A 24,196-nucleotide genomic window follows, 5' to 3' on the forward strand; every position below is an offset into this window, starting at 1 on the left:
AATTATACATCCATGCCACATCCTACCCTAACACAATACTGGGTACAGTTAATAATTTCCCATTTAATAACTGCGTTAGTGAGTGAGTGACTAGAAAGCAATATTGTGTATCTGTAGAGAATACAAACTTTGAATCAAATGGACTGGAGTCCTGCCTTCAGAAATTCCTTAGTATATGACGTTGAGAAAATTACTCAACCTCTTCAATGGTCAAATAGAGTGGTTTTGCTTTAAGGAATCAATGTACTGCCTGCTGTGCACTTAGCAATATGCTTGGCAGCACATACTAAGTCTTCAGCAAATACTAGCACTGAGTATGAGGATGGTCATCTATAAATTGATCAGAGGTAAGACTGTTCTAGATTCTACCTACTTCCTACTCAAGGAGAATAACCCCCTTCTCAAATTGTTGTTCTTTCTTTCCACGCAAAGGAATGAGAACAGAGAAGGGAAGGCAAAAGAAAGAATAAGGGAAAAGCTAGAAGGTGCAGCTCTAGATAGAAATAGTAGCACTTCGGGGCACCTGGGTGGCTCAGTCGGTTAAGCGGCCGACTTCGGCTCAGGTCATGATCTCGCGGTCCGTGAGTTCGAGCCCCGCGTCGGGCTCTGTGCTGACCGCTCAGAGCCTGGAGCCTGTTTCCGATTCTGTGTCTCCCTCTCTCTGACCCTCTCCTGTTCAGGCTCTGTCTCTCCCTGTCTCAAAAATAAATAAAATGTTAAAAAAATATATTTTTAAAAATAAGAAATAGTAGCACTTCACTGTTTGTGTTTTGAAACGAAACACTACTATTCAACAAAAAAACAGGAGTTTCCATTATGAGAATATGCTTTATTTTCTGAATGCTAACCTTCCTCATGATTGTTCTTTTCAGACTCAGAGTTTACTACCATTTCCCAAAGGGGCTCCCAGAAGAGCATTCTAAAAGTTACATTTTATCATGTCCCTCATCTGCCCAAAATCCTGCTGGCTTCACATCCAATTTAGAGTAAACCCCAAAGTCCTTGGCTTCCTCACTGTGCCTCCAGTATGCCTTTGGCTGGCTATTCCCTTTGCGTAATGCTCTTCCCCTAGAAGATCATATGTCTTTCTCCCTCACCTAATCCCAGGCCCCTGCTCAAATGTTCCTTTATCAGAAATATCTTCCCTAGTCAGACCCCCCCCCCCACCATCAGCCTCTATTCTATTATCCAGTGTCATGCTTCACCATAGCTCTTATTGCCACTATAGGTTTATTTGGTTCTATATGTCATTACTTCCTGTCCCTCCCCGCCAATGCCACCAGAATGTCAGCCCTGTGAGAGTAGAGACAGCATAGAGTTTACTGTTCCTACATATAAAGTCTCAACAAATGACTGGTACATAATTAGCACTCAAACATACTGTTGAATATATAAATGAATGGGACTAAGGAAGAAAAAGATGGAGGAAGGTAGACAGGGTGGGAAGAGAAGTGAGAGGGAGGGACAGTTATTGATGACCAGAGGATCAGCTTATTGAAAAGGATTTCACCCGATAAAATATACTGGTTATTGTGTCTTAAAATGAAGAAAAAATGGGACACCTGGTGGCTTAGTTGGTTAAGCATCTGAGCCTTGATTTCAACTCAGGTCATGATCTCCAGGTTCTCTACACTGACACAGTGGAGCTCATTTGGGATTCTCTTTCTCTCTCTCAAAATAAATAAATAAACTTTTAAAAAATAATAAGAAAAATACAATGAGGAAAAAAATAATCACAAGAAATCTAAGGAAAGCAGTCAGGGTGGCTAATGAAACAGAGAAGAGAAAGGAGGGAATGATAACTAATATATATTTTGCCTTATCTCCTTCTCGTCTTTATGATTTTGAGGTGGAAGGTAAAGATATGCTAGGAGTCCAGTACTTATCACAATATTATGAAATAACATTCCAGAAAGCAGCTCAGGTTTTCCTATCCTACAGATAATATAAGAAGGTGGAAGACATGAATGAGGACAGATGGATTTTGCATTTCCTTATAAACAACTTTAATTTTTCTACACTATATTCTATGGCAGATACAATGCTGAGTGATTGCATATACAATCCTAAATTCAGTTTTCACAATGACACTCTGAAAAAGATATTATAATAACTATTTACTGTTGAAGAAACAGAAGCCCAGAGAAGTAAGTGATTTATCTCAAGGTCACACTGCTGTTTAAGTGGCAGAATGTTTGGGCCAGGCCCACAGATTTTCCTGCAACCTCCTGCTGCCTCAAATGGATATAGCAGATGTTACTTCTTAGACAACATGTCCACGAGCCTTAGACATTCACAAACAAATTTGTATTTGTTGCCAACCCCCTTGGAAGCTTACAAGAGACAAAATACATGGACCACTTCTTCTACGTTATAGCATCCTCTAGAGAGGTTACGAGCAACCAAACAAACCAAAAAGTCTATTGGACACTTTGAGGGTCTTCTCAGCTTTTAGGCCAGATCAGAACTCCTCTAACTGGCCACTTCCTCTCCGTTCTCCTGAGAGCTCCAAATTGGATTCATATCTTATCTGATCTGTAAGTGCTTTTTCGTCGTTGTGAGCAAACTTATCCAGGTTTCCCCAGCTTGAAGGCTGCCAATCTCTTGGTGAAGTCAAAGCAGTAACTTTCTTATTCTGTTACTAGCTCCACTGGGTTAACTCAGATTAGGAAAAATTATCACCTTGTTTTTAAAGAACTCTGATTTCATAGGGGCCATTGTTATGCTAGTTTCAGGAGTTCTGTCCTCTGAGGTCATGAAATACAGTAGCTACAAGAGGTGGAAACGATGGATTAGAAGAGAAAAATGAGATCTCCCTCCTCTTCCTCCTCATTAATATCTCCAAAGATCTTGGAGTCCTTGCCAAAAATGTGACTGAGCCTTCACATGGGTTTTCAAATCAAGTTCAATGTTTGCTTAAGTTATATGGCAATCTTATCAGTTTGACTGCATATACCCATTGGAGTTCAGCTTGATTTTAGGTTTCTAAAGTTGACTTGGTAATTTCTAATAGATGTCAAATATTACAAAGGTTCAGATGTGAAGCCAAACATATTTGGGCTGCAAGTTTTTGGAAAGCTGGAACTGACTCTCTTGAGAGCTTTCCAGTAGGGATGGGCTAGTGTTTCTTTGCCAAGTTTAGAACCAAATCCAAATCTAAGAGGTTTAGAGCTCAGCCTTGGCTGGAATCTTCTGGAAGTTGAGGGGGAGTTGTTTTATTTTCCTCTAATTTAGCAAGCTTTCAGAATTATGTCCCAAGGGAACTGTGTATAGATATTCAGTGGCTCTGAGAAAAACTCCCTTAAGTGACTGTGATTTTTAATGTTTTTATGTTTTTGATCCTACACAGGCAAATGCATCTGCATTTCTTATTTTTTACTGTCTTCATGTGATTGACTGGGTTCTATCATTGAAGAAAACTCACCTCTGTACAAGCCTTAGGAGACAATTTCTTCTCCCCGCCCCCTGCCCCACTAAAGTTAAAGGTAAATCACTCCTCCAGGACAAATGGTTTGTGCCCAAAATTAATACATCCAAGAAAGCAAAAGTTGTTCCTTGGCTCCAGGGGAATTATACAAATATCATTTTGTCTGGGCCCCACTCTCTTCCTGTTTATGGAGAAGCTGTCATAGTGAGAGCTGAACCGATTAATGGAATGAATGAATGGTAGAAAGCAAGGAGTGGCCCCTATGGACTGGACAGGACCTGTATAGAAAACAGAGAGGGCTGGGAATCAGGGGACCCAGATTAAAGTCCCAGTTCAGCCACTCAATCATCCTGATCTCCCATTCACAAGTTATTTAATTGCTGATCTTGCTTGTAAAGGGGGAAAAACAATATCTGCTGTATTTACCTTGAAGGAAGATGATATATGTGAAAGTATTACATAATGTAAACATGCAAATAGACAAAATTCTGGGAACTGTAAAAAAGTGCTTACCCTGAATTTTGTAATCTGCATCCATTTTAGAGAATATGAAATACGATCTGCTTAGACAACCCAATGTCATTATAGTCCTTTAACATGATGCAGTTTTCAAGGAACAGAATTACTGACAACTATGGAAAGCTTTAAAAAAATCTCCTTCCCAAATGGAACTCTCTGAGTTTCCTTCCCCCACCGAAAAGATCTCCTTTAAAAGAAAGAGTCTGGAAAAGACCACTGATGAGGACTGCCCCAAACTGGCAATGAGCAAGGCCTCACTCTTCTTACTCAGGACCAATTAATATTCATGTAGACCCAACCTTGAAGGGATTTAGCCCCAGCATTTCATAAAACTGAAGCAATCCATCATCTAAAAGGGCAAAGAGGCAAAATTTCTGAGCACTTTTCCTCAAACTCCATCAGAGAATATAAGCTCACGTTACTTCCCCTCCCCAAGCCTTTCCTTCTTTATGAAGTGAGACTATTGTGGGCAACCGTGGTCTTGTAATGCATTTTTGGCGGGCCAAGGCAATACCATGGCTTCAGAAATTCTCTTTAGTAGAAGTTGGCCAGTGTTCTATTGTTTGCATCTGGGACATGGCCAGTAGAGTTCGGACATCTGCCCACTGTGTTAGCTCCTTGGGCGCCAGTGGGCTGAAGCTCATTATTCCACTGGGAATTATGCCTCTATTCTTGAAAAAGGGAGTGACTCACCAACAGCCCTCTATCACATCTGACATTTGGAGGATGAAAATCTCTTTTGAGTTCCAAGTTTAGTTGTGAGTGAGTTTCTTATTCTGACCAAGCTGATCCATAAAGGTACGGCCTGACCAAGCTTGTGTTTGGTCATCACACTGGAGTTGCTATTTAGTAGGAAATTTGGGAATTCATTTCTAGACATGCTTACGATTGTGCCAATCCAAATGGTCAGCCCCCTCTGGCTGTAAAGACAGAAGAGAAAAAGAGAAAACAGTTGCTACAAGAGGCAGTGGGGTAAAGCTGGTGTGGTATAAGAAGGTGACAGATTTCTCAGTCCTTGCAGTAATTCTGCTCTTTCCCTGTCGCTTTCTTTTTAATCTTATTGTAACCGATTTCTAGTCCTTTGAGAATCTCAGTAAACATACATACTCTAGTTCCCTATTTCTGTCATTAGCTAATTATGGCGCATTGGAAAAGTAAACCTAAGGTTCAGTATCTATGCCTCAAAAATGAGGACTATATCAGTGTTTGCCTTACAGAACGGCAAAGCTTTAAATACTTAGCACAAGAGCATGGTGCCTAATAAGTGCTCAGTAAATGTTAGAGCTAAAAATGATGATGGTGCTTACAAACAGCTTTTAGCACAGTATTTAGCATGCAACAATGACTGGCTACATCATAAGAAGTATTAAAATTACTACATTATTATTTGTTCTAAGTGAAGGGTGAGAAGAATCCAGCTGGCTTCTTTCCTCGGGTCTATTTACAGATTTTTTCCCGTGGGGTCAACACATGGCTTTTGCCAGACCAGAAACTGAGGCTTGGTCTTGAAATACCATCATCTCTGCTATTCTAAGACCTTGCTCCCTAGTACCTGTCTACCAACATTTTAGTTCTTTAAGGGGTTCCAACCTGGCCTTCATGGCTAACAATAGCCAATAACTTCCTGGAAAACAAAGAGCAGGATATTGAGGTCTTTTGGCCTTTGCAACAAAGAACAGCTGGATCCAATTCAGAGCCTTAACTGAAGAAAGAAAGAATAATGGACAGCCTTCCACTGGTCATGTGTCAGCCACTACAGGCTGTGTCTCTACCACCTGCAGGAACAGATTCAGATGGAGCATTTTTATTAAGGAAAATCTTCCTGCAGATCACAAGCAATGACCCAGTGAGAAACCAAACTTGCAGGGAACTGGTTGGCAATACCATGCTGGGATGTTGCAGCAAGGAGCGGCCTTTCGAGTGGAGAGTTCTAGTTTCAAATGTTGACCGCCCCCCTTGGGCAGCTTTATTTATCCTTTCTGTGCTTTAGGTTCCTCGTTTTACATAAAGAGGAGGGATATAATAATTACATAACACTTCAGAAGGCTGCTGAGATTTAAATGAGATCTTGTTTGTTACAGCACAGGCCACAGCCTGCGGTAAGTAGTAAGTGTCCAATACTTGTCAACATGGGTTAGTTCCCCTCCTCTTTCTCAAAGCTTTCCTGAATGTATCGGGGGAGTACAATGGTGGCAAATATACAGTGGATGCTAAGTAAATGGCACTTTCCTAAGAAACAGTGAGGAGCCCTGAGGCCCATGCCCCTGGGAGTGTTAGTCCAGTGCAGAGTGCCAGTGGGTGGCTGGAAGCCAGCAAGACAGCGTCAGCTCTGAGCTTCTCGAGGCCCATTGTTCCCCCACTCCAGGTTGCAAATTACTGCCATGGCCTGCTTATTATTACTTCGACTCCTCCTTCTTCTTCCACATTTCACTGGCTCGCTTGCCTGCCCTTGAGCGTCTCAGGGAAGCCCTTCCCACACCCTCCAGGGAGTCTGCAACACAGCCCAGATGCTCTCAAAGATTAGAAATACTTTTAAGTCTAGTCTAAAAAAATAGTCCTATCCTTTGTCTCAGGCCATTATTTCCACTCTTACCAATTTTGGAAGATGCAATCTCCCATTCTTCATTTATAATATTTTGCTCAGGGTATTTATAGATTGTCAGCCTATATATCAAGTTCCCTGCTTGATTACACCATATAAATTCAGTCCTATTTATAAGCCGAAGCACTACTACTAGAATAGGAATTAAATACATTTCTGGTTTTGGAGGCAAACAAAACTCATTTTCTAACTCAGTGTCTCTCTGGATGAAACATTAGCCTTAACCTATGAATTAGAATTTTTGTGCCGCAAAAATCACCTCATTTTGGAGGCAAGAAAGGTAAAGCACTTTCCTCAAGTGATACTGTCCTGCTAATGGCAGAATCAAGACTTGCACCCATGTAGCCTGATTCTCCAGTCAGGTGTCTCTTCACTGTCCTAGGATATCTGATCTGGTCATTCAAAATTTAAACTCCTCTGCATCCTATGTAAGTCCTTTGGTATATGGGTGCCATATACATGTCCAGGGGACTTTTTCCCACTCTCAGGAATGACCTGCTTCACCTGTCTACCTGGAAAATAAACTCATCCTCCAATGTCCAGCTCAATTTTTTTTCCGCACCTGTCCTGAACATCCTCAGAAAAAATCAGTTTCTCCTTCACCTGTATGCTAATAGAGTTTTGCATATGTCTCATGTGTAGAGCACATTGCATTGAATTTTAGTTCTTTGTTTATCTTTGCCTCTCCACCAGGCTGTGAATTTTTCAAGCTTAGGAATTATATTTTATTCATCCTCGTATCCAGAGTTCTCCAAAGAGTTTCCAACACATGGTAAGCCTTGATACCTGCCCCATCTTTTTGTTTCTGCTTTTACTCTTTTTGTTTGCATATGATAATTTTCATGTTAGTGGCTTTAGGGAATAATAATGACTTATATAGAGTATAACTATTTGCTTTTGACCAACATCTAAATATGTCTGAACTACTGTGGATATCTTGGACTTCTAGGAACTACAGGTACTACTACTACTACTACTAATTGGAAAACTTTGCCTGGAGGATTGGGTAACTTTGTGCAAAGAAACTGAGAGAAAGTTCACAAAATCAAAGCACTAAATAGAATAGCCAAAGGCTTCTCCTTTATGTTTTAAGGTAGCATAATTTGCTAATCTTTAAAGAGTCTAGAATGATCTAGAGGCACCTGGGTGTCTGACTTCAGCTCACGTCAGGTGGGTTCAAGCCCCGCATTGGGCTCTCTGCTGTCAGCACAGAGTCTGCTTCAGATCCTCTCCCTAGCCCCCTCTCACCCCTCCCTGACTCGTACACATGTGCTCCCACACTCTCTCTCAAAAATAAATATTTAAAAATATATAAAAAATAAAAAGCCCAGAATGTTCTACCTTTGACAAAAAGCAAAACAAACAAGCAAAAAAAAAAAAAAGAAAGAAAGAAAATTTAAGATGACATATATGCCAAAGTTTTAATGTCAAAGAGATTAAAATTAAACCGTAGCAAAATAAAAACTTGCTGTTTTGGAAAGTAGATAATAACTCCAGTATACAAACCTCTAGTGACTTAAAATTGAGTCTTTTATCCCAAAATGGCAATGAAGTCTCCAACTGTAAGTAAAATGGAATTCTTTAAAAAGTAATCTGAACTCTGAAGTATACCCCATCCTTGGGAGATATCATGGATTTCTCAACTGTGTAAATTATTCTTTAATATGTTCTACTCCAGTTTGCAGCAGAAATACAACACTTAGCAAGTGGCCTAGAAGCTGTGAAACACTAATGCTGAATGACCGAGACTGCCCCCTAAATATTACCTCTATAGGCAAATTCTTACTTATGAGACCCTGCGGGGAGTCAGTCCACCCACCGCCACTCCCCATAACCCTCTCCTGTTCCCTGGGACTAAAAGAGCAATGACTTCGAGCGTATTCAGTTTCCAGTGTGGCTTGCCCTGGGATTATACCAGATTGATATTCGGAGCCATATTTGGTTATTCTTGGCACCAGACAACCACAGTTTCTACCAATCAGGTTATGGCTTGCTATAATGGGAAGTCATAACATATTTAATAAAGCGGAAAACCAAAAAAAAAGGAGAAAAGTTCTAATGCATGGACGACATATAACTTAACAGTAATAAAGGAAGTAAGACAGGCTTCAGGCATGTATTTTGTCTTAAGAGCAGAGCACAAACACCATTCAACACAAACTAGAAAGACAGAGCAGAACAGAATCCTGATATGTTGAAAGCAGCCAGAGTCAGAAGCTATGAAGGTAAAAGTTATTTGACACAAATGCCACTGTTTAGATTTCTTAAAGTTCTGTGTGAACTTATCTTACCTTAGAGACCAAGGAGAAGGAAGAGAAGTATCAGCTCATGTATAGAATGTCCCACAGATCACAGTAATGACTCTCTCAGCTGGAAACAGAAATAAAAGTCATATCGATGGTGTTAGTGTTAGATGATGCATGTGTGTTTGTCCAAACTCCGTGAAGAATTTCAAATGGCTTGATCCTAATCACCAATTCCTGGCCAGAAACACACTTTCCTTCAAACACATCTAGTCTATTTTTTTTTTCTTTTTTCCTCAACACCTCCCCTAACCTTACCAAAAAGAAATATTTTATTTTGATTTTGTTCTCTCCTCTTCTCGCTATTTGGCATAATTATAAGTCACATAAATAATGACCTGTATTGGCTACTGGGCCCAGTGGAGTTAAGAGGACAAAACAAAGGGAATGTGTTAACATGACTCTTGGAAAGAGCACAACTGAAATGCATGGTTTAGCATCTGACTGGAAACTGAATCTTAGCTCTTCACTTGACTTCTTTATGCCTCACTGTAAGATGAGAATTATAAAAATCAGTATTTCAGTTTATGGTAGCTAGCTCACTGCCTGACAGACAGTTGGCACAGACACACATAATTTTGTATTCTACCATCACAAACTTGTTTATAAATATATTATTTTTCTATTTCGTATGTACATACTTTTATGTATTTATACATATATTTGCTGTGACATGCAATTGTTATTATATTTATCTCCAATTATGCATTAAGCAATGAGATAGCACGAATTAGGAAATAAGCAGAAAACAAGATTCAAATGAGGTTCTTCCTCTTCTGTAAGTTATAATCGGGGGGTTGGGCAGGGAGTATTCAATTCAACAAAAAAATTCCAAAATAGTTGACAAGACAGGCCAGTTTCCCCTGGACAGTCCTGATTTATGTGTGTTGTCTCAGCATACTTATTAATAGCTCCCTCTTTGGGAAGAGTGTCCTGACTTGATCAATTAAATGCTCACACACTAATGGCCACATGTGGTAAGATAAACCTGAGAGAAGGAAAACGTCCTCAAGGGCACCCGAGCCAGGATAAAGCTTGCTAGGGTTAGGCAAGATCTAGGCTGATGAGGGGAAGTAGCCATGTGAAGAATAAAACAGAAGCGTGGCAGGAACCACCAATTTCAGAAGGATATTCTCTCTCTCCCTCTCTCTCTGCCCCTCCCCTGCTCGCTCGCTCTCTCTCTCTCTCTCTCTCTCAAAATAAATAAACTTAAAAGAAGAAGGAGGATAGAGCAGTGAGTGCAAAGATAAAAGCACAAGGGTCTATGAAGAATAGGAGAAAAATTGAAAAACAGAGGGATTATGCAGTTCCAAGGAGAAAATTGTAAAGGATGGCACCAGATAGATCGGTAGTTATCAGCTCTTATGAGTGCAGACGGTTTGGACCAGTCTATTCTAAAAGCAACACAAAGGAAGAAGGTGTTCTGTTTACTTGAATGGGAGGCTCTGCCATGAATGTGGGAAACTGCAGGCATAGAAAATAAAGAGCCTGTTTCATTTGGAAGCCCTTGGGGGACTGTTTATTTTACAACAAAGTAGTATCACTTTGTTTGTGGCCTCCTTCTTCCAGACGGTAGACGGGATCTGGCTAAGAACCCCAAAGCATGCAGCATCCATTTCACCGCTGAGTTTACATTTCAGCAGAACAATTCCAGAATGAATCATTGCACGCACAGGTTGTTGGTTATGCCCGGTTTGAAGCCCATTTTCAAAGCTCTTTTCTACTTTGTGTTCAAGGCTAAGTTTGCAGAGATTTATGTGGAGATTTCTTATTCTTCTTGAAAAATATAAAATCTTTCACCAGAGTATTTTTCTCACTCAGTGAGGCAGTGCTGGGCCTCCTTGTTGTTATTCTCCGTAAGACCTTTTCAACTTCCACTCAAATCTCTAGCATTTTTACTTAAGAAAGGAAGGGAGTAGTTGAGAAAAGAAAAATAAGCCCCCGACATGATCTAAAATGGGATGGGAAGTGAATGCATCCCTTTCAAACCAGCAGAATGTGAGAGAGAAAGCAGTAACTCAAGGGGACAAAACGGTGTGCCATCAAATAGGGAAGTGATTTTAGGAGGATTCAATTTCTCAAAATTCCCTACTGCTAAGACCCAGCCTAATGCGCAGTAGGGTCTGAGGAATGGGTAGGTGCCTTCAGCGATGACAGTAGCTCAACACTGGGAAATAAACCTCATTAAAGAACGATTTTGATCAAACATTATATATTCAAAAGGATGTGGCACCCAGTTTACAAAGAGAGGACTTCATGACAAAAGGAATCTGGGGAATGAGCAGGTGGTGAACTCAAACCAGGCTCTTCCACTTACATGCCTTGTGGCCTTGGACAAGTATCTTAAGCTCTCTGAGCCTCAGGTTCTTCATATGTACAAGGGGGAAATAATAGTACCTACCTTGGAGGATTGTTATTAGGATGAAATATGTATAAAGTACACAGAGTAATCCCTGACACAGAATAATTGCTTTTTTTTTACCCATTTTTTTTCATGTTTATTTATGTTTGAGAGAAAGAGAGAGGGAGAGAAGGGAGGGGGAGAGGGAGACAGAATCGGAAGCAGGCCCCAGGGTCCAAGCCATCAGCACAGAGCCTGATGCAGGGCTCAAACGCACAAACCACGAGACCATGACGTGAGCCAAAGTTGGACGCTTAACCGACTGAGCCACCCAGGTGTCCCAGAATAAGTGCTTTATAATGACAACAGTAATAGCAAAAACCTACCAATAATTACTACTCTAAAATTTCTGTAAATCTAAAGTTTATGTTTCTATGAAATTATTTCGACTCCGGCTATGTTTCTTCCACCTCCTTCAAATCTTCCTAAAACCAAGAAGAATGTGTAATGCTTAGAGCAAAAACTACCAATTCAAAATTTGTAAACAAAAGAACTCGTGCTATGCTTTCTAAATTTCTGGTAATACACCTACACATACACCAAGTCCCTTAGTGATAAGAATATTTGCCCAGGTGAAGATGGTAAGGCCAGACATTATGGGGAGCTAGGCAGGGTCAGAGTTTATCTTTATAACTCTTTGTCTCAGTTTATAGAAAAGGAAAGGTCCCAGCTTCCAGACAGCCATGAAAACAAAATAAACAGGCATGTAAATGAGATGTGTTTTGGATGTGGGTTTGTATATATTGGCAGGAAGAGCAGTGAAACTTTGACTCTACTTTCTTATTCTTTCTTCTGTCCCCCTCAGTGCCAAAGGAGTTATTTTTAAAAGCATGGGTTCGTGTTTTTGATCATAATGTTATGGCAAAAGGGGAGATGACCTTTACATTTAGTTAGTGGCTGTTATGCAATCAGCAGGCCCTACATGGCAGCACTTGACATCTGGTCACCAATAATTTGGGTATTCTACAGCTCTTTCATTTGCCCTCACAATTAAACAGACCTCAGCACGCCCGAACGTGGTAAGATAGTAATTTATTCCTCCGTTCATTAAAAGAATATATATTCCCTACCAAGTTCTACCAAAGCATCTTCCAAAGCCCAGTCTGGTATGGAATAATATGCAGAGATAAGCAAGTGTGCTAAATCTCTACCAACACGTGCAGAGGCATTAATCCAACTCTGTGCACCAGGACTGAGACAGAACTTAACAGCTAAGAGCACTTCTATGTAAAACCCAAAGGATAAAGAGACGACCTACAGAAGCAGCCACGTGAGATACAATTCCATAGGAGACCTGGGTTTGTAATTCAGCAGGTTCACGTCAACGAGAAGAGACTGAATGTCATGATTTATATAGCGTCTTAATTCTTCAGCATGTCAATTCTTAGTTTTGACCACTCTGTAGGGGTTAAGTTCTGGGACAATTTTCCTAGAGAGAAGAATGATAATTTCTGGCAAATAACAATAAATGCTGACTTTGTACATTTTATGCACTATTTTTTTTTTTTTCCTGGAGAAAGGGGAAAGTAAAAACTAAATTACTTCTGTGGCCTAATATTTTTTTCAGCCCTTACCTGAGAGACCAATGAAAGCATTGTCTATATTATTCCAAAATGTTGACAGAAAACTGATTCAGTAAATGTTCAAATAGTTTTCTTTATACAGAATTGAACAACTTGGAAAAATCTCACTATGCCACCAACTAAATTTCTCTATTTTCTTTGGATATTTGGCGATGGATGGTCTAAGACTACACATTAAAACATATTCACATAAAACCTGTACTCAGGGAAAAAGAATACAAACTCATCTGATCCTCATTGCTGACCTTTTGTTATAAAACAGACTTAATTTTTCAAATCCCAATTCTCTGCTCCCGTGATGGCATTCTGCAGGGAGAATTGTTTGTAACAAAACTGGCATCAAATGAGATCTGATCCATCCAAAGAACCCAAATAATATCTCTTAAGGACAGGGTGGGGGGATGGGAGCTCATCCTATTCCTACAGAAAAAGTAAAATTGAAATGGTGAAAATGAATAATGTTTAAAATGTGTATTCCTTTATTTGCATCAATGTAAAGAATCACAGATTTGAGACTTACGTTACAATAGTTACTACTAGCTTCTGATATAAACAACCCTCTGCACATCAGTGGCTTAGCCCAACAAAGATTTCTCTCTCACGCATGCAGTGTCCACTGCTGATGACCCTGGGCACCCCTCCCCCAATTGGCTCATGGGTCTGGATTCCTTCTGTCCTATGGTCCTGCCCCCTTTGGAGCCCTTTGCTTCTAGCTGCACTGATGATGGAGACAGAGACAAGGAGATAGAGACAGAGACAGAGACAGAGACAGGGGGGATGGGAGATGATGCTGAACAGTCTTGAAAACAGTAATAGACATCTGAATGACACCTGAGGGTCTAGGGGTTCTGACCTCTCAGCCTCACTGGCTTTAGTATTTTATCTACCAACAGCCTGTTCCACAATCCCTGGATCTTCATAAATCCCAAACACTCCTCTTTGAGGGCAAGGAAGGAGACCAGCGGACAGGCCAACACACAACTGCCAAATAGCTCACAGCATCTGTAGGAAACGCAGCGACCACACTTCTGACAAATGATGCGGCCACCTCTCTGTACATGTCTTCTCCCCACTCTTCAAGCACCTGAGATAAATGAGTATGCATGGCTTTTCAAGGGCCCTTCCACTATAGGGGCGCCTGGGTGGCTCAACTGGTTAATTGCCCCACTCTCGACTCTTGACTACTCTCAGGTCAGCATCCCAGGGAAGTGGGATGGAGCCTGGGATCGGGTTTCGCGCTGAACGTGGAGCCTGCTTGGAATTCTCTCCCTCCCTCCCTCCCTCCCTCTCTGCCCCTCCCCTGCTCGCCCTCTCTCTCTCTCTCTCTCTCTCTCTCTAATTTAAAAAAAGAAAAAGAAAGGAATTAAGGGGAAAATATAGCCGTTCTACTATATTAAGAGCTGGGGTCTGTTGAAAGCAAGACAACAGGCCCCAAACGGCGTGGTTCTGCGAAGCCCCCACCGAGGCCTGATCGGCGTCCGCTCGCCCGGAACTGGAACCCCACTCCGGTGGATCGGGAGCCGCGGGGATCAGCTCCCGGGGGGCCGCCTGCCCCCACGGAGCCCTGCCGGCCCCCAAGGTCCCCCCCTCCTCCCCGCGATGGCCAACCCGCCGTTTCCCGGAGGAGGACTCCCCCGCTTCCTCTAAGACCCTTTCACTTCCTCCAGTTCCTCGCAGGCCCTTTCCGTCCGCCAGTTCGCACGCTGCCCGGCCCGCGGCGAGTTCTGAGCGAATCAACACTTGAGTCGGTTACGAGGCCTCCGTTTACCTCGTATCGGCTCTGGGGTCAGAAGAGGGGACTGGAAAAGACACAAACACACGCCCCCTGGAGGAGCGAGCCGCAAGGCCCTCGTACCTGCCCGGCCGCCGAACCTGCCGCTCGCTGGCTGCCTCTCCAGGCGGGGAGGCCGCGTCTCGGGATCCCAGCGTCGCAGTCGTTCCCTTCATGGGCTTTCAGGCTTCACGTGCGCGTTTCGGCTTCCAGGCTGGGTGTGGAAACCGTCGGCCGGCGTCCGGGCTGACTTCAAAACCAGGACGGCCTCAGACTGGAGCCAGACAGCGCCGACGTCAGAGCGAGCCGACGTCAGGTGGGTCCGACGTCAGACTGCGTTCGACGTCAAACCGGGGTCCACGTCAGACCGGGTCCCACCTCCAACTGGGTCCCACCTCACCCTGGGTCCTACGTCAGACGGGCCCCCAGCTCAGAGCTGGTCCCACTTCAGCCCCGGTCCTACCTCCGACTGGGTCCCACCTCAGACTGATTCCCACCTCAGACCGGGTCCTGCCTCCAACGAGGTCCCACCGCCAACTGGGTCCTACATCACACTGGGTCTCACATCACGCTTGGGTCCCACCTCACACTGGGTCCTGCCTCAGACGGGACCCACCTCGCGCTGGGTCCCACCTCACGCTGGGTCCCGCCTCAGACTGGATCCAGCCTCAGACTGGGTTCCATACCCCCCTGGGTCCCACATCAGACAGGTCCGACTTCACATGGGGTCCCAAGTAGAAACCATAGGGGTCACACTGTGTCCAACATAGAAACCGGACCGAATTTAAGTGGGACTAGGATCCAGGGTCAGACTGGAGCCAGTGAGAGGCCTCAGGTGAATAAAATTGTGTTTTAAGGCTGCGCAAGTAAGTTTAACCTTAACAAACTTAATCTTGAATTACTGCGAGAACTCTGAAGCTCTTAGATAAGCTTATCCATTTAAGAAGTGCCCCAGAGGAAAGGGGGTCTCAGCCAAGCACTAACTAGAAAGGGTAAAAGGGGTTGGTTTTCTGTCTCTGCAGTTTCTGGCGACAGGATGAAATCTTCTGGAACAGTCCATCGAGTCCAGAGCCTGCAGCCTGGGATCCTGGGAAAGCACAGAAGCTGGCAGAGGGTGAAATTGTTGCCAAAGTCAGCGCTCCCAGATCTCTATGGTGCCTGGTGGAGAGAGAAAGGTAAAATTTCACCTTATCTCTTCTTTCCTAAATTCAGATTGGCTGGGGAAAAGAAACATTTATAAGAATTAGATCTTTGAATGTGACTTGTGAATTTGCTTTTTACAGAACCTATTGGTGGTCGATTCTTCTTCTCACAGGGGCAGCTGGGAGAAACACCTTCCTGTTTGTCCCATTTTTGTGTCCCGAGAACTTGGTTTGGCATCTATCAGGTTGGGGGTCCCCAGAATATGGTCAGACATAAATGCGGGTTGTACTTCATTTGCAGCTAGAGTCCTATGAACTATTGCCAACTCTCAAGACAATTGTCTTCCTTTCTTTTGGTTATCTTTGGATCTTGGGAGGGTAGTATCCTTTGAACCCTCTTTGGGGATGCCTCTTGTGTCCATGGGGTTGTTTAATAGTGCCAGAAATATTTACTGTTTGTCCTGGCAGAAACCTGACAAAATATTCAAAAGAATGGTTTGTTTTGTTTTGTTTTGCTTTGCTTTGTTTTGTTGTTCCTCTATGGTCAGAAGTTGGCCAAACTAGAAGCTGATATTCAGAGCCCAATAGGGATTTTCTTTAGTCCTCCTTCTCTAAGATAGAATGAAACTATGTACCAGGGCAGGGGGGCGGTGAGTATGGAGGTGAGGGAGTGTGACAAAATAAAATTCTGGAGCCTTGGTGGAAGGATTTACCAAAATAGTGCGGAGATACCCAGGTCTAAATTTAGAACATAGGCATGTTTTCATTTCCATCTTCTGCCTGCTACAAAGAAGCAAACTGAGGATAATGTAGCTAGATGGGTGGGTCTTACTTTTACAATAGGTTGGATCTTACCTCTGTCATTTTGTTGCATGCCTCCTGTCTTAGCCCCCCCTTTTTAAAAAAAAATTGTTATTAGTTTCTCTAACCTCTGAGCCCATTATCCACCTACCATTTCACCACAAGCAAGCATACACACATTGTCAATTCCACTCTTCCACGTGGGAGACCCCAAGGTGCAACTAGAAATGCAAGAGGTTTATTGAATGAAAGACAAAGGAGAGAAATGAAGCCGGGAAAAGTATCGTCCTACAGATCTGACACCTAGAAATAGAGCCTCAGGCTACAATGCAGGTCTGAAACTTCTCCGCCAGCCCATGGAGCATCACAGGGCCAAGAGAATTGGGCAGAAATGACCCAAATATAGCCCCCTGCTGTGCTCAGCCATTGGCTGAGCTTCCCGTGAATGCTAGGATAGGCATGTGACACTTCCCCAATTTTGTTGGACAAAATTTATTTACTCTACATTTGAGAAGTACTCAATTTGGCTTTTGTATCAGCGTGTGTGTGTGTGTGTGTGTGTGTGTGTGTCAATATATATAGAGAGAGAAAGAGACACACACACACTCATGCACACACATACATATATACATAAAATTCATTCAATAAGAATTCACTGAATTCCTATTCTCATCTTTATGTGCTTTTAAAAACACTAAAAAAAGTTAATGTTTATTTTTATTTTATTTTTGAGATAGAGAGAGAGCATGCACGCACAAGTGGAGGTAGGGCAAAGAGAGAGAGAGGGACACATAGAATCTGAAGCAGGCTCTAGGCGCTGAGCTGTCACCACAGAGCCCGACACGGAGCTCGAAACCATGAACTGTGAGATCATGACCTCAGCGGAAGTCGGATGCTTAACCAACTGAGCCACCCAGTTGCCCCTATCTATGTGTTTTTTCCACCGGTTTCATTTACTTCTAATATCTCTAGAGTAAATCTAAGTAATTTTATCCAAAGTGTTCACAAATAGTTCATATTTTCTTTATTTTCACATCTGAGAAAATCTTTGTGTTGCTTTTGCTCATGAATGACAACATGGCATATTATTGGAATCTTTGAATCTTGCCTTTTATCACTCCAAACTCCGTAGGAATTCCATAATTATCTCTTAAGTGAAATATTACTAAGGAGAAAGAGCTTACTTTGGTTCCTTTGTACGTAACCTAAGTTTTCTGCTTGAATATGTAGAGAATTTTTTTTTTAAATCCTTGAAATGCAAACATTTCATCAGTGTATATTTATGTGTAAACCCTGCTCTTTTTAATGTGTTTTTTGGATTAACCTTATTTGGAAATGTAAGAGTCATTATGTATAGATTTGGATCTCCTTTTTAAATCAGGAAATAGTTCTTTTACATCTCCAATAATCCAATAATCACTTCTATACTCATTTTGCCCATATGCAAAAGTGCTGGTGTTATTACATTTTTATCTGAAAATATACTGGACATAATATTTGTATGCTTCTCAATGTCAGTTTGAAAGTCCTAAGAGCTATTTTGCTAGCCATACTACTAAGGCCCACTTTTACAACATCGTCTTGAAATTTGTCACCCCATTCCTTTACTTCTATTTCTTACCCAGTCTCAAGTACTCCTCTGGGAAGCAGAAAGAGGTCTCTTAATCGTACGTATTTTATTAAGTGTCTAATAGACTATAGGAGAAAGCCAGTTCTCTGTTTTCCCAACATTTCAGCCAAGTACCAGAATTTGGGGCCAAATTACAGCAAATCCTTTTCTAATAGAAAAAAAATAAAGGAAGAAAGAAAGAAAGAAAGAAAGAAAGAAAGACACCTCAGGAGTTCTATAATGTCCCAAACAAAGCAAACAAACCTTGGGTGTTTAGAGTCTTATCCAAAAGTCTTTGTCACTATATACCAAGCGCAATTTATTGCAGATAAGATGAAGGGGTAAGTCAATGTGGCTGTCATTTGAACTTTGCAATTCTAGGGAGCTCCCTTTTCCTACCTGAGATTTAGACCACTAAACTATCTCCCCTAGTGGATTTATTTGCTTCTTTTATTTCACGGGTTAAAAAATGAGTCACTATAAACCCAACACTGGAAGAATCATTGTTTTTAAAAGAGCATTAAAACTGCATTGATTGATTTGGTGAGATGTTGGAAACTGTTTTGTTCTCTGAAAATTTTGAAGGACCTCATTCAATTCTGGACAATCAATGGAGGACATTACAAACGCAATATCATCCTCCACTTGTCACCCTGAGAATCCTCACCCCTGCTCCTCATTCCTTCCTTAATGGCCCCCTCCATATGCCCCTAAAAGACACCTTAAAAGACTGAACAACCAAGGCTCTACTTACAGCATATCTAATCAGAACAGAACACAATAAAACCAGTACTTGGTGCATGGAGGATAGCACTAATTCATTTATCTACGTATTCATCAATTATTCATTGAGTGCCTAGTATATTTATTCACTACTCCACATGCTCACGATACAAAGATGAACAAGACCTAGGCCCTTGAGGACAATCTAAATATTCTATGATCATAATTATGATAAAGAGGGGGAAGAAGGAAGCAGGAGAAGAAAGGAGGTAGTGTTATCCCCATTTTACAGTGTTATCCCCATTGACAAAACCGAGGCATAGGGAGGTAAAGGAGCATACCCAAGCACACAACATTTACAATTAGCAGGGCCAAAATTCTAATGCTTGAGTTAGGCTTCAGAGCACACAATCATAACCTCCATGCTCTACTGTCTCGATAGGAGATTGAACAAACACATCAGAGAAGGAACTCAGCGTAACCACATTTACCCCTTGGTTCAGCAGGAGTCACCATCACAGCTATGATCCTGATGCTCTGTCCTATAGACTTGAGAGTTTCCTTTTTTAAGTTTCTCTTTTACTTTTGAGAATCTCTGGAAAAGGGGAGGGTTGACAAGTACTCGTAAACAACTGTTCTTGTCCCTCAGATTCTGTCATTTCCATCTGTTAACCTCATAGCCGAATGGTGGAGAATGCAGAGCCAGGCACCCTCCGTGTGTACTTGAGTGAAGAAAATGACCTTATGGTATTAGCTTTAGGAAATTCATTCCTTCAACACACATGAAACAAAATTCTAGGAAAGGAAAGACATGCTGTGAGTGAATAAAGTGCCACTCTGGCTCCCGAGGAAAACATAGTTTGGGTAGAAATAGGCATCTTAATACCACTCATGTAGTACAAGCTCAGTGCATTAAGTATGTGACCAGATATTCTAGACATATCTGCCGTTGTGGTGTAAATACTAATAATGCCAATATACCCATTTGGATAGTACATTATGTAGTCATCCTAGCATTAAGAGAGCCACAGTCAAAATATCATGGGAAGTCAATGAGAGAGCAACCAATTTTCCATAGGAGAAGGGTCTAGTGCTCTAAATGAGTTTGTTTTATGGTTGTAAGAAATCACTGTCTTGCATTTAACCTGCTAGCCAAATCATCCTGTGTTCATGCACTGGCAGGCAAAGAAATATCTAAAAAAGAAGATATCAGAAAACTTGCCTAATGCATGAATTGGGCCCTTCTCAATAAATTGAACAATTCCAAAAAGACATTTTTGAATGCCCACTGCATTCTAGGCATTGCACTAATGGTGGATGGATGGGGCAGTCATTGCCTCTCGAACTAAACACTTGCATGCAGGGATCAAAACACACAAAAATATGACATAGTAAACACAAAGATGAAGTGTGTGTAGAGAGAGGGAGAAGGGAGAAGACATATTTGATCCAAGCTGGGCATTCACAGAAGTGGAGGAACCAATTGAACTAATCTTGAAGGATCAAAAAGAATGAAGGCAAATAAATAATACATTAATTTTTAAAAATAATTTAATTAATTAAGTTTAAAAAGTGAAAAGGTCAAAAGTTGGAATTGAACTTAAGGCAGAGTGAACAGTCCCCCAGCCACCATCAGGCACAAATTTTGCTCCCCTCTGGAGGGAAGTGTGTCCACTGCAAACAACAGGATTATATCCACAACAGCTGAGATGGAACTGGATGATAGATCTGGCTAGATGCTAAATGTTTAAGCTTAAACTGAGCGAGGCCCTAGGCGTACCCAGATGACTACCATGTGAAGTCAGCTCTCAAGGAAACCATGTTATAGCGGGAGTCACTCACCGATTACATAGAATTTATTTGTTGACTTAAACTATCTTCCCCTAACTTGGGAGAATGCCTCTCTTTCCTTTCATACCGTGGTCTCACTTTGGTGGGTTTAAGTAGTATGTTAAAATATGACTGATTCCTTGCTTCCTGTGGTCTATCTGACAACCAACAGAAAGTGTGATCCCATTGCGCAGTTGGACATTGTAAATCCATCTAAGAAATACCTTTGCACATCTGTTTCAACATCTTTTTTTTATATAAATAAAAAAACATTTATTTTTATAAGAGCATGTGCACATGCGGGGGCGGGGCAGAAAAAGGGAGAGAGGGAATCCCAAGCAGGCTCCCAGTTGTCAGCTTAGAGCCAGATAGGGAGCTCAGTCTCATGAACCATGAGATCATGACCTGAACTGAAATCAGAAGTCGGACCCTTAACTGACTGAGCCACCCAGGTGCCCCAGTTTCAACATCTTTTAAGGACATGTTGCTGATGTTTTACTGAATTTTTGATTTACCCTACCCACCTCATCTATCAACATTAAGTATCATTAATTGCATAAGGGGCTTAGTCTCTGAATGATTCATTCTTAATAAGGCTATATTGATCACAGCCTTACTTCAAGATGCTCACAGACGCCCTAGTGGGCAGGGAGGGGAGCAGCCCCCCCCCCCCCGCCCCGTTCATTTTCTGGCTCATAGTTTCATGTCATTGCAATGTCTTTCCAACTCTTTTACATCAAGTTGAATATTCTTTTGGAGGCATGCCATTGGAGTTGGGAAATGAGCCTAGCATGATGAGACAGTAGAGAAATTGAGTCTTTGTTGACCTCTGCTCCTGTTAGAGAAGTATCGGCTTCCTAACACTGGGGTTCTACATAACATTTCACTTTTTAAAATTCTGCTGACCAAAAAACACAAATTCAAAACCATGGACCTAGCCACGTGTTCGTCCATGTCAACCTACCTGCTTCCTGCAATAGAGCTACCCTTTCACTCCATTCTTCCTGGTGGTGACATCACTTTGGGGTGCTATTTTAAGTATGTTAAATTCTATTTACGTTGGTGTGTCTGGGTCTAACTTTATCTCTGCTGGACTTGACTTTTTTCACTCTAATACATTTTCTGTCTGGTTCTTTATGTTTAATGGCTGCAGAGAAATACTCAACTGCATAGAAACAAAAGAACTAATTTAAGAAAGAAAATGTTAAGGTAAACTGGGGTGGCAGCCTGAGCTCCATTATACCCAGGGCTTCTTAAAGTCTTGGTCTTATCTTACACTATTTTTAAATACTCAGTGGTCCGTTATACTGGCAAGTATTTAATGCTGGGTAGTTTGTTAAATATTTTGTTATTTTCTTTAAAAAATTTAAGGCCTGAGGGACGCCTGAGTGGCTCAGTCGGTTGAGCATCCAACTTCGGCTCAGGTCATGATCTCAGGGTTCATGAGTTCAAGCCTTGTGTCGGGCTCTGGGCTAACAGCTTAGAGCCTGGAGCCCGCTTCAGATTCTGTGTCTCCCTCTGTCTACCCCTCTGCTGCTTGCACTCTGTTTCTCGCGTTGTCTCAAAAATAAATATACATTTAAAAAAAATTTTTTTTAAATAAGGCCTGAGGCGCCTGAGTGGCTCAGTCAGTTAAGCTAAGCGTCCACCTTCAGCTCAGGTCATGATCTCGCCTTTCCTGAGTTCGAGCTCTGCGTCAGGTTCTGTGCTGACAGCTCAGAGCCTGGAGCCTGCCTCGGATTCTGTGTCTCCCTCTCTCTGTGCCCCTCCCCCACTTGAGTGCGCGCACGCGCTCTCTCTCTCTCTCTCTCTCTCAAAAATAAACATTAAAATATTTAAAAATAAACCTTGAATGGGGTGCCTGGGTGGTTCAGTCAGTTAAGCATCTGACTTCAACTCAGGTCATGATCTCACAGTTCATGAATTTGAGCCCCACATTGGACTCCAGAGCTGTCCCCTCTGTCTCCCTCTCTCTCTTCCCCTCCTCCCCCACTCTCTCTCAAAAATAAATAAAACAATTAAAAAAAAAAAAAAAAAAAAGCCCTGAGCTAGGAACGTAGGATTTCTCTCATTCAACCATAACCACGGAAAGTCTTGCCGGCTAAATGACAAGGTGGGACACACACTGGATAAGAACCATGTCCTGTAGTGGCCTCAATACTCTAAAAGGGAACAAGTGGCCCCTTGACACAGACCTGGCAAGTCAATTGCTCTAGAAGGATAGTAAGTAGCAAAAATACATTATGATCTTTGATCTCCTAAAAAATTCACCTGATCACTGAAATTTGGTATAAAGAAAACATTCCCAAGAAAATGATCCATTCCCAGACTTTCAAGGCTCTCTGTGATTTTACTTAAGAGTGAGAAATAATGGAGGGGAGGTTTGAAGAGACTGCATTTGGGAGGCTACCAGGAAGGAACGGAAGTAAGAGACCCGAATCAGGCCCTTAAAGCCCTGCTGACTCTTCCTGGTGTGGGAAACAAAGGCAGAAGGAAAAAAAAAATTAATTTCCTTACAACTTACAGCCCATTGACAGACAAGTCCTTGAGACAGGCAGAGCAACATTGCTCTAGGAGCTCAGCTGCCTCCATGATGACACTTTGCTAAGGGCAAAAGGCAGTCTTAGCCCAAACCCCCAGGATCCTTCCTGTAAGTCTACTTTAACATACAAAAATGCCTTTGGAAACTTCCTTTATCTCTACCTCCCCCACAATATATGTTGGCAGTCATCCTCCAGGCTCCACCGATATACATCTGAAGGGTCTCAGGACTGAGTTTTTACTTAACAGTAATAAATTATCTTTTCCTAACAACAGCTAGCCCCCTCAAGGTCCTGGAAACCTTGCTTCAAAATTCCTTAGAGACTTATGCTGTCCCTAACCCTCTCCCAACCTGAAAGTACATAATCAGTCACCCCTCACAACCCCAGTGCCGCTCTTTCTGCCCACAGGTCCTGTCCCCATGCTTTAATAAAACGGCCTTTTTGCATCAAAGAGTTCTCAAGAATTCTTTCTTGGCCATTGGCTCTGAATCCCAGCATTTTCTACATCATTCCCACAGTCGCTGTCCTGCCTGATCCAACACACTTCATGGGCCCCAGGGAAAATGGGAATCCCTCTCCTGGCCCTGTTGCTTCTTCAATCACAACCTGCCACAGAATTTAGAGATTATCAAGTCCACCAACTGCAGCATTTTTGAAACTTCTGTGCTCAATTTTGTCTGATACACCATTAAGAACACCCTTTTTTTCCCTACAGTATTAAAAAAACTCAATGATAAAAAAAATCAAGCCAATCTCCAAAGACTATGATTTTAGGAAGGATTAAAGGTGAGATGCCTCAGGATGAAAAGGTGTGACTACTATTGACTTCCCACCCAACCTCTTGGTGAAACAGATCTACTTCCAAATCTAATGGGCTAAAAAACAGAAAACAAAACAAACAAACAAAAAACAGAAACAAAAAAACCCAGGATCTTTTATGGT

The 24,196-nt window shown here is 42.0% G+C and overlaps 2 long non-coding RNA genes across 3 annotated transcripts in view; one reads left to right on the plus strand and one right to left on the minus strand.

Annotated features, from left to right (window-relative positions):
* LOC125926714 (uncharacterized) overlaps nucleotides 1-14,922 on the minus strand; it is a 210,962-nt gene extending 196,040 nt beyond the window's left edge. For both annotated transcript variants that reach the window (XR_007459139.1, XR_007459140.1), the window contains exons 1-2: nucleotides 14,691-14,922; nucleotides 8,840-8,918 (exon numbers count right to left, since the gene is read on the minus strand). This is a non-coding gene — a long non-coding RNA (uncharacterized LOC125926714). The remainder of the gene's footprint in view (nucleotides 1-8,839; nucleotides 8,919-14,690) is intronic.
* LOC125926713 (uncharacterized) lies at nucleotides 2,689-8,924 on the plus strand. The gene is made up of 5 exons (XR_007459138.1): nucleotides 2,689-2,903; nucleotides 3,350-3,485; nucleotides 5,937-6,045; nucleotides 7,242-7,320; nucleotides 8,845-8,924. It is a non-coding gene; the product is annotated as an uncharacterized LOC125926713 (long non-coding RNA).
* Nucleotides 14,923-24,196: the final 9,274 nt, after the last annotated feature.

Source organism: Panthera uncia, chromosome E1 (assembly GCF_023721935.1).
Source record: "Panthera uncia isolate 11264 chromosome E1, Puncia_PCG_1.0, whole genome shotgun sequence".
NCBI classification, from domain to species: Eukaryota; Metazoa; Chordata; class Mammalia; order Carnivora; family Felidae; genus Panthera; species Panthera uncia.